This window comes from Limulus polyphemus, unplaced genomic scaffold (assembly GCF_000517525.1).
Source record: "Limulus polyphemus unplaced genomic scaffold, Limulus_polyphemus-2.1.2 Scaffold1405, whole genome shotgun sequence".
Taxonomy (NCBI): domain Eukaryota; kingdom Metazoa; phylum Arthropoda; class Merostomata; order Xiphosura; family Limulidae; genus Limulus; species Limulus polyphemus.
The window spans coordinates 200,989-214,744 of record NW_013667015.1 but is presented as its reverse complement, the minus strand read 5'-3'; the positions used below and the strand labels follow the sequence as shown (position 1 = coordinate 214,744).

The following is a 13,756-nucleotide window of genomic DNA, read 5'->3' as shown; positions in this document are numbered from 1 at the left end:
CGGGTTTCGATACCCGTGGTGGGCAGAGCACAGATAGCCCATTGTGTAGCTTTGGGCTTAACTTCAAAACAAACAAACATAAGATTTAGAAAGACGATGATAGAAATCGAGTTTCACTACCCGTGTTGGGCAGAGCACAAATAGCCCATTGTATAGCTTTGTGTATAACTTCAAACGAAAGACGAACTTTATTTGATGAAATATTGAAATGTAAATAAGACATTTTATATTTCTCCAAGAATTGAAATGACACGCAAATGCAAATATAGTTGTTTAGCTTTTCATAAAATTTATTAATGCTTTGATAGCTGTCAATTAAAGTGTGGTACAACACAAAACTAGAAATACTTTAAATAGATTCAAAAATATGTTACAAAAAATCATTAAAAAACACCCAAGCGCTTTCAGTCTATGACATTCACAAGTCAATTACAGTTTGTACGAAACACACACACATCCACTGACATCCAAACACAAACATTTGCATACTTACATACATACATATAGTAAAATGATTATTAAAACATTTAAAATAATACTACACTGCAACTGTTTTGTTGGAGCTTTTTAAGCCGCCTACTCTATGGAACATTTAAATCATTATTACACCCGCCATCTACTCACACCTACCACGATGTAAAATGCACACTTCTATATTAACATTTTAAACAAAGACGTTATTTTTCCATATACTATAATGTTATAGCATATCTCATTCATAACATAAGTGGGGAGGTTCTACATTTTCTTTACCCGATGTATTTATTATGTTTTTCATCGTGAGACACAATTGGTAGTAATTGCTGGTTTTAACTGATATAAATAATTTCTTTAATGCATATATTCATATGAATGAATGGCAGCCATTTTAATTCGTCCACATTACAGTGATTATAGTTGGTTTGGTTTGTTTTGAATTTCGCGCAAAGCTACACGAGGGCTATCTGCGCTAGCCGTACCTACTTTAGTAGTGTAAGACAAGAGGGAAGGCAGCTAGTCATCACTACCCACCGCTAACTCTTGGGCTACTCTTTTACCAACGAATAGTGGGACTGATCGTCACATTATAACGCCTCCACGGCTGAAAGGGCGAGCATGTTTGGTGTGACGGGGATTCGAACTCGCGACACTCAGATTGCGAGTCGAGCACCCTAACCACCAGGCCATGCCTGGCCGATTATAGTTGAAGCAGTAATAGATATAGTTCCACTTATTCCCTGTTGATTGACGTAGGTCTGACAGCACGAAGCGACAGCTGGTTTCGTCATCAGAAAATGAATATTGATTGGTTAATTCAATCTTGTCAAGCGTTACTGATGAAACTTTTTTTTTACTGACAATTGAATTGTGTTTTTTCCTTTCCAATTGACAAGTTATATAAAGCACAGTCAAATATCACAGTCAATTACCTTTAACGACTTGATACAAAGTTTTGGATCAAAAAAATTAAAACTTGATATTTCGTCACTGCAATGCATTTCTTATTACTGAGATAAAAATAATCATCTATTCCTTAATATTTGTACAGTGCCTTGCAATAGTGTTCACACTCTACCAATAATGCCACATTTTGATGAAATACAAACAATGTAAACGATTGTTTAATGAACTGTTGTGTGTGAAAGAGGTTGAATGTCAGCAAATCATGCAAAGAAAATATATATAAATTGAAATTTACTGATTGCATAAGTATTCAGTCCCCTAAGTCATTATTTGGTGTAAGCACCTTTTGGGAGCAATTACTGCTGTGAGTCTTTTTGGTTAGATCTCTTCCAGTTTAGCACACGGAGATTGTGTAATGTTTTACCATTCTTCCTGGCAAAATTCTGACAAGTTCGTTGGAAATCGTTCAAGTCTCGCCATAAATTTTCTATTGGATTCAAGTCAGAACTTTGACTGGGCCACTCCAGGACATTAACTTTCTTCTTTTGAAACCACTCCAGTGTGGCTTTGGTTTTGTGCTTCGGGTCATTGTCCTGCTGAAATATGAATTTTCGACCAAGTTTTAAATTCTTGGATGATCCAAACAGGTTTTCTACTAGGATTCGCCTGTACTTTCATCATCCATCTTCCTCTCAATCCTGTCAAGCTTCCCAGTTCTTGCTGATGAGAAACATCCCCATAACATGATGCTACCACCACCATGCTTGACAGTTGGGATGATATTGACTGGATGATGTGATGGGCTTGCACCAGATGTAATGCTCTGAATTTTGACCATAAAACTCAATTTTTGTCTCGTCTGACCACAAAACCTTCTGCCACATGTCTGTAGTATCATTTACATGCTTTGTCGCAAACTCCATATGAGATTTAAGATGATTCTTTTCAGTAATGGCTTCTTTCTTGCCACTCGGCCATACAGGCCAGCTTTGTGTAGGGACCGAAACATTGTGATGTATGAACACTGACTTTCATCTCAGATATGGAACTGTGCAAATCTATAAAAATCACTGTTAGGTTCACAGTGACATCCCCAATCAGTTTCCTGCTTGCCCGGCTATTTAATTTGGATCTGACTAGTGACTGGGTGGTATGAAGCACATTCCACTTTATAATGATGGACTTCACCGTACTAAAAGGGATAATCAGCGACTTTAAAATTTTCTTGTAACCTTCTCCTGCTCTGTGTTTCTCTACCACTTTATCTCTGACTTGTTTTTATTGGAACGCTCCTTGGTCGTTATGGTTAGTCTGTCGTATCACTATTTAACGGGGATTCGAACCCGCGACCCGCAGATTACGAGTCGAGCGCCCTAATCACCTCGTCATGCCGGGCCCCTCTACCAGTTTATTCCCGTCTTGTTTGGAAAGCTCCTTGGTCGTTATGGTTGGTTTGTCGTATCACTATGTGAGTTGTAGCTTGAACAGATGCATTTACTCTGAAGTCAAGTTAAACCACTTTTGTTACACACAGGCAGAGACCATTACACTAATGTATGTGACCTTTCAAACTAATCTTTTGCACCTAAACTGATTTAGGGTTGCGTAGCAAAGGGGTTGAATATTATAATTTTCTTTGAAAATCTAATTTATTTACATAATATCAGCATGTTTTTAGCTTTCTCAGTTTGGAATAGATTGTGTAGATTCTAAATATAAGGTCTCATCTGAAAGTTTCATGATTGCGAGCTCAGACGGCAACATAATGTGGAAACTTTGCAGGGGGGGTGAATACTTTTCAAGGCACTGTAGTAAAGCACAAAGCTACACATTGGGTTATCGGTACTGTGCTCACCACGGGTATCGAAACCTGGTTTTTAGCGTTATAAGTCCGCAAACATGCCGCTGTGCCACTGTAAAAGAGTAGTGGAGCATCTGGTCCTAGACACAAGATATCGGCAGCTCAATAAAAGGGAATTGTTTGACTTGGTAGTTACCAAATGTGTCATATTCATTTTATTCTTCCCTCCCTCCACGTCAAATAATGTAAAACCACTCTAGATATAATCACATCACCTAGTCAATGATATACGATACCAGTAGTTTAATGAATAAGGCAGTGAATGTTGCAATTTCATGAGTAGAAATTTAATGTGTTTTACAGACACTTGGTTGTCGAAAAAAACAACACATTTTATTTGAATTATTCTTAGGTATTTGTTGATATACTTTTAAAGAGAAATCCAACAAATTTCTTTAATGAGTATTTCTGTGTTTTATTTATTGTTATTCTAAGAGTATTTATGCATTTAGTATCAGTTAATGCACGTTACTTTAAGCAGCAGCTTAGTTATGAAACATTCCTAATTTTATAATTTCATGAATAAAAATGATTTATTTATGTAAAACAAAAAACGTTATTAATTTTCCTCTTCTCTCACGTTATCGTAGTTATTTTAAATGTAAAAATGTAATTGTTGGCAGTTTGGCTCTAGTAATTAGTGGTTTTGACCGGATATAAGTAATCTCTATAAGGCATGTGTTCATATGAATGAATACCATCTCTTCGTAGTATTCAAACTTTCTTAGTTCGTCCGCATCACAATGATTATAGCTGAAGCAGTATTAGATATGATCACTTATTCTCAGTTGGTTGGTGACTATTAGATGCGGGACATGGTGGGGTCTAGAACCCAGATCCTAAGGAACCTACAGCTTGCTTTCTAGTTTTGCAACTTTTGTTTGGATTACGTCTGATAGAAGATATGTCCCCAATGCTTTTGTGTGTTATGTCCGCAAACATTTTCACAGATTTTACATTGTTTTTTTACAGCTTTGCTGCTGCGATCATGTATTTGTTGGAGCGTACACTCATAACAAAAATGTTGTATTTTTACATAATTATCTCGCCATGGCTGTACAGAGTTGAGTAATTGCATGTACGACTGATGTAATACCGATAAACAAGTATCACTAGTGCCCATAACACATGATAAACAAGTAACACTAGTACCCATAGCACACGACAAACAAGTGTCACTAGTACCCATAATACACGCTAAACAAGTATCACTAATGCCCATAACACACGATAAACACTTATCACTAGTACCCATAAAACACGATAAACAAGTATCACTTATGCCCATAACACACGATAAACATGCAACATTAGTAATAACTATTTGCATTTCCACAAGCCTCATGAACCAAAATAATATCAAAAGCTAACTTCTAGGCTACGCTTGGCCCTCTTGTAGAAGCAAAAATAGTATTGGAAATTGTTGTATTAACAATGCTAACAAAACATCTGTAAACTTAATATAGGACATGTTAATTAAACATTCTGAAACCATTGAACTGAGATCATCAATCATAAGATATGATTAACAGCGTCAGGGTTTTAAATATGAATGGGATGGGGTTCTTCTACAGTAGGTGTATGTGACTCGTTGGCGATAAATTCGAACAATAAATGGTCAGAACACAATCCACTTGTTTTAAAATAATATATATTCAAAACAAGTCAAATGTATCTACAAAAATTCTTTACACAGTTTTATCTAAAATTCTAAATAATTCTCTTTTCTTGTCAAAAGTCCACACAGGCTGATTCAATTACTTTAGAATCCAATTGACAAGAATAATTATTTTTCTCTACTCTGTTTCTTACTTTTACAATCTGCGATAGATTCACATACGTTACTCCGTGGGTTACCACAGTTATATCTCGAACTTTAAAAAAACACCTTTTGATAAAACAAATTATTCTCCTTATCTCTGTTAAACAGTGAAACTCACTTTAAAATATCGCCCGTTACAGCAGAACTAACAATCACGCTGTCTAACTTCAGTTTCACTAACTTAACTTTTTCTGACTTCATTTCACTTAACTTCTTTTGTTGGTTACCACAGTTGTACCCAGAGCTTTAAATAATTGTCTTTTTTCGTCAAAAGTTGACACAAGCTGGTTCAGTTGCTTTAGAGTCCAGTTGACAAGACAAATTAATTTTCCTATCTCTGTTGTTACAATACAGCTGTGAAACACACTATAGAAATAACTCGGGATATTCACTCACACGCCGGCTAACTTCACGATTTCTAACTTTTTGTCTTACCGAACTTCACTTCCTTGATATGCACTCACTTGGTCGCCTATATTTATACATTTTTCAACTGAAGCCTAGAACTTTCTACAAACTAGGAGACGCTATGATGTAACAATATTCACATAGCGAGAAAACCTTTAGAGATTTTAAGAAATATGACGTCAACAATGCTGCAACAATTGAACTACACACACAACATACGACTCTTACCGAGTTACGTAACGACATTTGTCATAACACTTTTAAAATAATTAACTTTTAACACTCTTGTTATGAAAACTAAATATTCATTAAATATTAAATCCCTAAATAAACAAAATAATAACTATTAAGCTAAACAGACTTGTATATCCAACAAACAGTGTCAGTATTTATTGATTATTTCTTCATCAATACGTTGCAAATATATATATATATACATATATACACACCAGTTATTAATCGTTTCTTATTGTCCTGTTTAGCATCAAAAGATCTAATCAGAAGCAGTATTGCTGCCTGTCTTCCTTTTGGATCCTTTCAGTATTATTAAGTTTTCAGACTTGGGGTAAAGGAATATTTAAAAAATATTGGCATGTATTGCAATTAATGTTTTAAAAATTCTTAATATTTCATAAAGAAACAAACAAACATGTTTTACTAGATAGGATGGTTTGAGGCTATATCTAATGTTCTAATTTTAACCATTTCTTTTCTCAACGTTCCAAAGTTCTGACCACTGTATAACATTTAGTCGTAGCTTACCTTACATTCTTTTTGGTATATTGAAGTATTATTACCTGCCCTGTTACAATGTGCTACATTTACTGTTGACTGGTTTATTTGGTATCACTACTACACCTTCTACAGATATGGGATTTAACCGACTATTATTGAAGAATTGTATTTTAAGCTAGAACCCGAACACAATAATAATATTTAATTATTAACTTAAAAAATAAATAAACTTCTTTTTTTTTAATCTATGTAACCATATAGCATTAACTATTGTCAAATACCTCATGAAACTGTTCCATGTCCACACTTTATATCAAAATATCATATATGGCCTCTAACAACCCTTTCGCACTTTATATCAAAATATAATATATGGCCTTTCACAACCCTTTCGCACTTTTTATATTTTGATATCAGCGGTAAGTATGAGGGCTTATAACGTTAAAAATCGGGTTTAGATACCCGTGCTGACCAGAGCACAGAACCCCCTGTTGTGTAGCATTGAGATAAACAACAAACCAGCTAGACAAGTCGATAAACGCTCATTGTCTTTATAATTAGGAAGAACAAGGATAGAATTTGGACTGGACATTTAGCAGTATGGCGTATTATTAAAATCCAAGTAACGTCAACGATATAAAGTAAGTTAATTACATTTTGAATGTCACTCTATAAATGGTTGTTAAAGGTCATATATTATATTTTGATATAAAGAGCGAAAGGGTTGTTAGAGGCCATATAATACTGTACATATTTCATCTATACTAGCTCAGCCTTTATGAACATATTTCATCTATAATAGCTCAGCCTTTACTGTACATATTTCATCTATACTAGCTCAGCCTTTACTGTACATATTTCATCTATACCAGCTCAGCCTTTACTGTACATATTTCATCTATACTAGCTCACCCTATACTGTACATATTTCATCTATAATAGCTCAGCCTTTACTGTACATATTTCATCTATACCAGCTCAGCCTTTACTGTACATATTTCATCTATAATAGCTCAGCCTTTACTGTACATATTTCATCTATACTAGCTCAGCCTATACTGTACATATTTCATCTATAATAGCTCAGCCTTTACTGTACATATTTCATCTATATTTTGGGCAACATTTTAATGAATAATAAGCAAAATGTACTATTACATCTTGTATCGAAAATCTGTCACGAGCTAATTCCAGCCATCAGTTTTATAGAAAATATATATTTGTTTATTGAAACCTTAACATTAAGTTATGTTTTTTTTCGGTACATGGCTTTTCCACAGCATTGAATGAAACTGGTAAGAAAAGTAATTACCAGATTGTCTTCAAAGCTAAACAAGTCGCCCCCTGTGGTGAGGCTGAGCTAGTATAGATGAAATATGTACAGTAAAGGCTGAGCTAGTGACCGTTGCTGTTGAAATTATTGTATAATGTCCGAAATGTTAGTCACTATGCATTCATGTGTTATCTGGCATGTTTATAACGATGTTTCAGTTATTCTAATTAGGTAGGTGTTCCTTAACTGATCTAATGTAGCCAGTATGGGAAGCTGAATTTTAGATAAAAATCTAAATGTGTCACTAGCCCTTAAACTTATCAACTATGATATTATTGTGAAATTTTCTCTTTTACCTGAATGTTACAATTATATTACATATTGTTTAAGTTTTTAGAATATAAGGGATCGGAATAATTTGTATGTATCTACTCAACGAAAAAAAAAAGTGTTGTAAAAGTACTCAAAAAATTTCGGACAGGGTATATTTTTCTAAGTTAAGTTTTAGGCACGTACTTACATGTTTTACAGTTGCTTATGGACTACTCCTGCCTTTCTGTTTAGTTTGAAGACAGCATTTTAGACTATATGCTCAGTTTTATGAAGAACACAGCACAAAGCTCGAAACGTTGTTTCCAAAGTACACAGAAAACAGAAATATACCATATGAAACTATTCAAATGACCCCTATTTGTTTACGTTAAGTGCAATTTCAGTACGATAATATTTTTACTTATTTAATTCATAATAAATCGTGTTTTCAAGATTGCTCGAACAAGGAAGATGATTCTTTAAAAGTGTTTAGTTTGTTTTAGAGTAAAATCATTTTAGGATATTTTCAGTATCTACCATAAGAAATAGAACCCCGAATTTTAGCGTTGTAAGTCCATAAACTTACCGCCGTCCCATCGAAGGACAAAATTGTGAGTACATGAACAATTTATGTAAAAGCTGATAACTAGTCTATGTTATATGGCATTTACTTCATCTTTTTAACTTTCTTAAAGAAACAAAGCTGGGAGTGGCTGAGAGGTTAGTTTCCAAGGCTTTGTGGCTCACGATTCATTGTCGCAAAAACAAACCCCGCACGTTGGGCCATGGTGCGCCATTAGAGTGACTGTCAAATCCCATTATTCGACTGAAAATTTGGCGGTGGGTTCTTTTAACTAGCTATCTTCCTTCCAGTTTGTCAGTTAAAAATTAAAGACGGCTATGCCCAGATACCACTTGTGTAGCTTTGCGCGCAGTTCTGAAGAAAACAAACAAAATATTGCTTGTTTGTAGGCACAAAGCACAAAGCTACATAATGGGCTATCTGTGCTCTGCCCACCACAGGTATCGAAACCCGGTTTGTAGCGGTTTAAGTCCGCAGACATAACGCTGTGCCTCTGGGTGTGGGCATAAACAAAAGAGGTGAATGCTATTTTATTGGTTTACTCTTGAAAACGTACTATTCAAATTTTACCTGTTATGTTTTATAAATATTTATCAAATGTGTCATCATGTGTCCATCTCAAGTGGACTTCAACTAACGTATACAGCTAAACAAGCATACGTCGAAGCTTGATACATTCCACAAAATAGTTAAAGAAAAAACGGTATTAAATTAGATTATCAGTCATGTGATTACAAATTCAAATTATTGGACATTCGGCTTATACCGCACGTAATGGTCTCATACGTTCTTGTCCCAATTGTCGCTTTAAAATAAATAAATTTTATCCCTCAAACAATTTCATGATGTATGGACCACAGTGAATGAGGTCAATGCCATCCTAAAGGGCGTCCAAATAATGTGTGGCAGCAATCCAACCATACAACATGACTATAGGACACTGATCAAGCCCCCCCCCCCCCAGTGGAATAGCGGTATATCTGCGGACCTACAACGCTAGAATCCGCTGTGTCACTGGGGGTGGGGGGTGGGGGTGGGAGGGCTGAATGATAAACCTTACAATTAGATGTAATTTCAATTCCCCGTTGAAAAGTTTTTTAACGTATAGTCGATTTATGCATTAACGATGAATTATAAAATGAAATCTAGTTTCTATCATAATCTATTTGATGATTTCTGCTTCGAGTTTTTTCTTAGCGTTTTATATAACAAAATAAAAACTTTCGTAGCCATTAGTTTACATTTATGTTTGGAGAAAATGAATCATTTCAAGCGTTTAATGATTCATGACATAACGAAAAAAATAACTAATAAAAAGAAGTAACTAATAAAAGGAAATTGAGAGGAAAATTCTACATTCAGGCGTTTTTTTTTGTTTTGTTTTTTCTGTGAACCTTACAGAGAAAGCAGTCTGATTATGTTGTATACATATATATGATTTATGTATAGAGAAAATCACTATGATTCATACATATCATTTCAAAGATATACTAGTAGATGGTAAGGCCTTTTCCCCAATTAATTTATCTTAGCGTCAAAGCATGCATGTATGAACCAGCTGGGTGGGATCCACAGAATTCTACCAGCTGTTACACTTACAAGGCCTGAAGTTTGTAAGTTTGCTAATTACAACCTCTGCCAGTAGGCCTAACACATTCCTATCTTCATGGTACGTTCTTAATTTCCTTTCGTAAAATACGCTATCAATACAGTTTTTATTGGATTTCTAGTTTAGATAACAGAGGTAAAGTATAATTTCTGCTCCTGTTTTACCAACACCAATTCATTCATGGACGGACATTCATTCACAAACAATAATGGTTAACCATAAAGGATCGTTACCTGTACAGAATATGAATTAACGTAAATTCTGTACATATTTTATAAATACGGCAGTGATGTGAGAAAACATTGTGGGTTCGATAGGCATTTTTTTTACAGTTAAAATCACGAGAGTAACAATAAAAATTAAATTATTTAGTGCGATTTTGTTCTGCCTGAATATTACTTTGATTTACGTATAAAATAGGAGAAAATATAGTAACATATCAGGTAACCTTACGAAGTATAAATAAAGTAATTGATAAAACAAATAATACATAAAATAAATTATTGCGATTTTGTTTCCAAATATATAGTTTGCGCGTAATTTGATTGTGATAGCCAATTTACAATTCTGATGGTTTATATGAAATTTATAACCAAATAAATAATTATTTATGTGTTTATCGATTTGTATTAATTGTTTGTTTGAATCTGCGTTAGCCGTCCCTTATTTAGCAGTGTAAGACTAGAGGGAAGGCAGCCAGTCATTACCACCCACCGCCAACTCTTGGGCTAATCTTTTACCAACGAATAGTGGGATTGACCGTCACTCATAACGCCCCCACGGCTGAAAGGGCGTGCATGTTTGGTGGGAGGGGGATTCGAACACGTACCTTCAGATTGCGAGTCGAGCGCTATAACCACCTGGCCACGCCGGGCCTATTATATTAATACAAACCATTTACATCATGTAATAATTATGAACATCGACTCATAAAATGTATTTATCTACGCCACCACAAACACAATTTTTATAATGGACTTATTGTGAAAAGGTTATTCCTCTTCAAATCTTAAAAAAAAAATATATATATATATAACCCTGTAGTTATAAGAGTTACAGAAAAAATATACACATAACAAATAGGATCAGACGTGGCCTAGTGAATAGCGTGCCGTACTGTGATTCCGAGGGCTCTTGGTTCTCGTCTTGTTACTGCAAAATCATATGTACCACTTGAGGGTGTTCTATAAGAGTGACGATGAAGTTCCACTACGCCCCCCCCCCCCCTGTGGCATGGCGGTATGTCTGCGGATTTACAGCGCTAGAAACCGGATTTCGATACCCGTGGTGGGCAGAGCACAGATAGTCCATTGTGTTGCTTTGTGCTTAACTTAAAACAAACACACAATCTGTGTATGTTATAACAGTTGAGTGTCGCCATGCAAGCCGTGGCATCAGAGGTGACATGTTTGTCACTTATGTACTTAATTGATGATAAATTCCAACCACTCTGGCGGCACAATGTGACCAAGGTAAATTTTGGCTGCGGGAATATGTGACTATCCCTTCTGAAGCTAAATAACTGTTCATTGAGATTGCTCAATGATGTAGAACCAAAAGATTCCTTTATTTTAGCCTTACATGGAATCAGAGTTATATTGTGAAAGTGAAAATTGTGATATGTATATTTTGACCATTTTTTCTTTTTGTTGGAAAAGCAGTAGATAACAGCAGGTCGACATTCTGGTTAAAATTTAGTCCGTTTTGATGTATCTCTGATGTATCATTTTGCACGTCAACATTCTGATAGTGTTATTTCATGGCAAAGTACCTTCAAAATGCACATGGTATTATCTTTAAACATTTTTCTATGTGAGAATTAGATGCCTACAAATTAACATTAGTGTAGCATTTGAACTCGTTTTTTTTCTCTCCATAAAAGTGCATAGAGAAATCTATGAACATGTAATCGCCAGTATTTCCCTTTTCAAGACTTTGGATATTAAACTTTAAGATATCTATATTAATTTTAAATGCTTCATTCAGTACTTATCCATTCGCTTATCTACTTTCCCAACCCCTTTTCTATTAAAGGTAGAATCTTCGTTTTCTTTAAATATGGCACGTGGTTCAGAAACGCCACATCAGAATGCAAAGTAAGTCTAATGTAAGTTAAGCCTAATTTATGCTAACTAATGCGATGCCACGTTAAGTGTTTTATCTTATGGGAATCTTTCCTAATTCTTGTAGCAAGAATGTAATCTAATCGTTTAAGCTGCTTTTGATAACATGTAGCGCTTAATATTCAACTCAGCCGTGTAAAAATGCAATACAATTGAAACAGCTTTCCTGTTATCTAGATATTAAACGTAAGTTAACTTTTATTCAGTGGATAAAAGGTAAAATTAGTCCATTTTTTAGTTGGGGAAGCTACTTAGCGTTAATAAAATTACAAAATAATTAAAAGATGTTAATTTAAAAAGGGGATTAGGGATCGTCAAAAGAAAGTTCAGAAACTATTAAATCAAAAATGCAAATATTATATTTTCAAGCCTACAACTAGGGACTCTAAAAAAAAAGTAAACAAACTAGGCTGGAAATAGTGTCTACATTATTTTCTCAAGCTGAAAGTCCCTATTTTGACTACATGCCTACAGTACTTATCAATCTTTGTGGAGTCAAGATAGGTATTTGTAGCTTGAGAAAATAATGTAAACACTATTTCCAGCCTAGTTTGTTTACCTATTTTGACTCCATAAAAATTGATAAGTAGGCTTGTGAAACAACAATAATAATAATATAAAAAACAAATGGGTAAATTTTGTCTAGCAATCGGAAAATCAACTTTTTTTGCTATTATCAATATTTAGCAGCCGTAGCCATTGAGATGGAAGGTTTTGAGTGTTGTTTCAAGAATAAGTCTGCTTTTTATGATGGGTTTTGCCCTAGGTTCTATTAGAAATTTTTTTGAAATTCCAAGACGAACCCTATTATGAACCACTATCGTGGTTCATGATACATGCTCATTATTCTCTGTACTTATATATTGTCTAATCTTACAAAACAGATATATATTTTCTGTTTTTCTCAGGTTTATGTTTTGATAATCTATAATCTTATTGTAGTGTAATATTAAGTTTGAATTATCGTATATTTTTGATCAATAATGTGTTTCCATTTATGCTTTTAAAGATATAGACAACTGCAATACGATGCCAGACTCTGTGGACAACACTGAAAAACAGGCGACATCTGGCGTTAGCGTACAGGTGATGAACGAGAAACTGCACTCTGCACAAGGTAAAAGAAAACGTTCGCTATCAAACGCCGAATAAAAAGAACACTGGAGTGTTTAAACTCACAAAATACTCTTTAAAAGTTTAAATTAGTAGAACCACAATATCAGTAGAACAAAAACGTGTTACTGTACTTATTAAAGTACTCATTCTCAGTATGGTACAGAATCGAGATAACAATTTTCATTAAGTATACTAATTTTCCTGTAATGGTAATGCGAGTATTCTACTCAAAAGTATGGAAGGAAATTGTTGTTAAAACCAGAATCAGGCGTTTTCCTCTTTACGCATATTCATGTTTGGTTGTTTCTATAATAAAAAACCTTTATATCTTGTTTCTGCAAATAAACAAACACAGATTTGGATCTGTATGAACCAAACCTTTTTATTTTATTTGGTGGTCCAACAGACTATTTGTTTGTTTGAAGTTAAGCACAAAGCTACACAATGGGCTATCTTTGCTCTGCCCACCACGGGTATCGAAACCCGGTTTCTAGCGTTGTAAGTCCGCAGACAATACCGCTGTGCCACTGG

The 13,756-nt window shown here is 34.6% G+C and overlaps 1 long non-coding RNA gene across 2 annotated transcripts in view; it reads left to right on the top strand.

Moving 5' to 3' along the window:
- LOC111086761 overlaps positions 1 to 13,399 on the top strand; it is a 30,782-nt gene extending 17,383 nt beyond the window's left edge. For both annotated transcript variants that reach the window (XR_002611485.1, XR_002611486.1), the window contains exon 3: positions 13,119 to 13,399. This is a non-coding gene — a long non-coding RNA (uncharacterized LOC111086761). The remainder of the gene's footprint in view (positions 1 to 13,118) is intronic.
- The last annotated feature ends 357 nt before the right edge of the window (positions 13,400 to 13,756 follow it).